Below are 4,264 nucleotides of genomic sequence, written 5' to 3' on the forward strand. Positions count from 1 at the left end.
AATCTCCATAGTTGTTGCCTCTGCCCTTTGCTTTATGTCCTTCATACAGTATTTCTAAAAATGAAATGCCAATGTGAACTTTATAGGAGAAAAATATTTCTTAATACCTGATTTCAAACAGAGAAAATTGAAACTCTGACCCGAGTGGCACAGAAGAACAATCAATTTCAATCAGCTTGAACCAGAGGAAAAGTCAGAGGTGGTGTTGGTGACTAAGGGATTTCACAATCCAAAGAGTCCAAGGAGATTTTAGAAGCACGTGGATAAAATAAAGAGGTTCGTGGAGACCACAGCAAAGCCTTCTTTTGCCTAGAACTTGTTAAAATACCTCTATCAATTAAAAAGCATTATTCTCTTTACAGATCAAATATGTAGGAAACAAATACTGAACAAGTTACTCTTCACTGTTGTCCAAGAAATAATATGACAGATGATACCCTAGGTCCCCTGGGACTTCTGCATAATAGAAAGGAGTAAAGAGCAAAGCTTTAAATATTATGCCGTGTTCAAGGCATGTCAAAGTTGCTTAAGATGGTGAATTAAAACTGCATATTTATTTATTTATTTATTTATTTATATTTTTTTAAATGGCTGGTGTTCTTTTTTTTTTTTTTAAGTGTATTTATTTTGAGAGAGAAAGAGCACACACACATTCAGGGGAGGGGCAAAGAGAGAGGGAGAGAGAATCCCACTCAGGCCCTGCGTGTCACAGCAGAGTCTGACACAGGGCTCGAATCCACGAACCGTGAGATTGTGACCTGAGCCAAAATCAAGAAACAGGCTTAACTGACTGAACCACCTCGCCTCCCCAAACTGCATATTTAAAAAGGAGAATAAAGGGGCGCCTGGGTGGCTTAGTCGGTTAAGCGTCCGACTTTCGACTTTCGCTTAGGTCATGATCTCGCGGTTCGTGGGTTCGAGCCCCGCGTCGGGCTCTGTGCTGACTGCCAGCTCGGAGCCTGGAGCCTGTTTCAGTCTGTGACTCCCTCTCTCTCTGGCCCTCACCTGCTCGCGCTGTTTCTCTCTCTCTCTCCTAGAAATAAATAAAACATTAAAAAAATTAAAAAAAAAAGAATAAAAAACAACATAAAAGCTAGCCCCAAATTTACCAAAAAAGAACCAAACTAGGAAGTAGAAAACACTAACACTATTGTATCCTTGTCTCCTGTGCTTAACAAATAACTCCAAAACTTGGTGACTTAAAACAATATTTATTTCCAGGGTCTTTGTTAGTCAAGAAAGCGGCTTAGTTGGGTGGTTCTGGCTCAGGACTTTCCTTCTGAAGACCCAGCTGGGGCTGAAGGATCCTCTTCCAAACTCACCCATTAGTCTCATGGCTATTGTTTAATCCCTCCCTGGCTGTTCACAGAATCATAAAACAGAGCCTTCCATTGGACTGCTGTGTATCCTCACGATAGGGCAGTTGGCTTCCTTCAGGGTAAATGATCTGAGAAAGAGCACAAGAAGAAAATTAGGATGCCTGTCATGACCTGGACAAATACCTTCACTTTTACCATATTATACTTGTGACAAGACATTCACTGAGTCCAGTCCACACTCAAAGAGAGGGGACTTCACCTCTGCCTTTTAGGAAGAGGATGTCAAAGATTTGGTGGCTACTTTTTTAAACCACTGTACAATAAGCTTTTAAAACTGAGTCATTGGGGGGTATAGTAGGAACACCATCTCCTAGAATAGCAGAGAAGCTAGATACACAAGAAAGCTCAGCCCCCAGCTTCATTGCCACCCCCAGAAACTGGAGAAAACAGTCAACAAAATCCTGACAGTTCTCACCAATACGCCCAAATCTGGAAAGAGATCTATAGGGAATATGTGTGTATCTCTCTTTGATCTTCTGACTGAGGAATAATAGGAATGGATATGGAGAGAAAGGGATAAAATACAACATTACTGACTCTCTCTCTGGAAAGTGTGGAAGGCTTCAGGGTTCCAGGCTGAATTGGAGAGACAACCCCAAACCCAAAGATATCTATCAACACTGTTGGTGCTCCACTCATACCCCCCTCAGCATTCACAATTACTGTTTGCCTTTTAGGCTTCCAGTTCCAAGCATCTACAACTCTCTGGGGGCTTTTCTGACCAGCAAGGTTCACTTAGCCTTTTGTAAGGCAGGCAGGAAATACTTGGGAATTAATGCCTCCTCCTAGCAAAGTTCAACAAGTGACTTAACAGGTGGGGTAAATATCCAATTCCTCCACTGCTTATGCTAACTCTGGTATATGTTCTATACAGTCTACTAGAGTTCCCTAGTGGAATTGAGCTCTTGTTGGCTGCCCAAGTGCCCTACTCATAGAATGTCCTGGCTTCCTCCACCCACTAGCTTCCTTTCCTTCCCTTCCTCACTTTTCCTCTCCCCTACCAGTGCTTACTGGGGTCATCTCCCAAAGAAACCACTTCTACTCATTTCCTTGCCTGAGGTTGAGCTTTTGTGGAAACCCAACCCACAACCCATGAACCACTGAAAAGAACAGAATGTACACCCAAATGAAAAGTATGGACTGTGGCATCAAACAATTAACAAAATTCCAGAAGAAAGAATAGAACCCAGGTAGTGTCAAAGAGAACATATTTGTCATTATCTGTAGTATGATTCCATTTTTATAAAGATACTTTTCTCTTGCTCTCTATCTAGCCAACCAGCCATCTACCATCCATCCCTTGCTTCCCTGTCTATAGAGATGCAGAAAAAGATGTCTAAAATCTTGCTTTTCTTATGTTAAGTTTAATTATCTCTAGATGGTGCAACCTGAGGTGTTTTTAACCTTTATATTTGTCCTTTTCTACAGGGTACACATTCTATGAAATAAGCATCTGCCATTTTTACAAAAACAATAATGAAATTTATTCTTTAAAAAATAGCCCACAGACAAATACGCCAGGAAGTGAACCAGAGTAGTTCATTCTACATAGTGTGAATATACATTTTCTTCTATGACTTTATATTTTTAGTGAGAAATTATTTTTCTCTTCCTCGTCTCTACCAATCAGTAATGTTTTTTTAAACAGAAAATACACAGTATTGATAAAAGGCAGCAAAATAAGTTTTATATATTACAGAGCAGAGAGGAAGATACTTGAAAGCTGTAAATTGGTAAGTTGGTAAAACCTTTCAGGAAGGTAAATTAACAATATAAATCAGGCGCTTTAAAAATATCTATGCTTTTGATCTGGTAATTCTGCTTCTACGTATATAGCCTAAGGCAGTGTTTCCCAACACTCAGTCCCAGCATCAGAATCACGTGGGCCCTTCCAAAGATGTCTGAATCAATATCTCTGATTTGGACTGAGATATGAGAATTTGGCTATAACAAGATCTCCTGATAATTCTTATATACACTAAAGCTTAAGGCCTACTGGCCTGAGCAAATGAGATTCATTCATTAATGCTTACTGAGTCCCTATTAAGAATCAGGCTCTATTATATGCACTGGAGAGACATCTATAAATCTATAAATAACAGAAAAAGTCTCATGGAGCTTACTTTTTTTACTCAAAAGTTTTATATCAGTATATTCATCATAGTATTATTTACAATAAATATCATAGGGAATTCTCAATGATATTTCAAAGAATGGCATGATGGGGCACGTGGGTGGCTCAGTCAGTTAAGCATCCGACCGGCTCAGGTCATGATCTCACAGTTCATGGGTTCGAGCCCCGCATCAGGCTCTGTGCTGACAGCTAGCTCAGAGCCTGGAGCCTGTTTCAGATTCTGTATCTCCCTCTCTCTCTGACCCTCCCCTGTTCATGCTGTCTATCTCTCAGAAATAAATAAAAAACATTAAAAAAAAAAAAAGAATAGCATGGGAAGCTGTTTACCACGTGTTGTCAGAGGAAAATAGCCACATGCATTGATTAAAAAAAGAGTAAAGGGAAATATATACCCAAAAATATTAATCTTTATGGGGCGCCAGGCTGGCTCAATTGGTAGAGTATGTTACCTCTTAATCTCAGGGTCATGAGTTAAAGTCCCATGTTGCAAGTAGAGCCTACTTAAAAAAAAGTATATATGTAGATATAGATATAGATATAGATATAGATATACAATCTTTATTATCTCTGAAAACTATTATTATAGATTATTTTTCTTTATTTTTTGGTATTTTATACATTTCTGGAATAAACATAAATTGCTGACATAATCAAAGGAATATATAATGTTTAAAAAGCTGATTTAAACACCAGGGGAAATGAGAAATTTTCCTATGCTAGGTCTATCTTTTAAAATATGTTTTGATTTAAC

This window comes from Crocuta crocuta, unplaced genomic scaffold (assembly GCF_008692635.1).
Source record: "Crocuta crocuta isolate KB4526 unplaced genomic scaffold, BGI_CrCroc_1.0 scaffold131, whole genome shotgun sequence".
Classification (NCBI taxonomy): domain Eukaryota; kingdom Metazoa; phylum Chordata; class Mammalia; order Carnivora; family Hyaenidae; genus Crocuta; species Crocuta crocuta.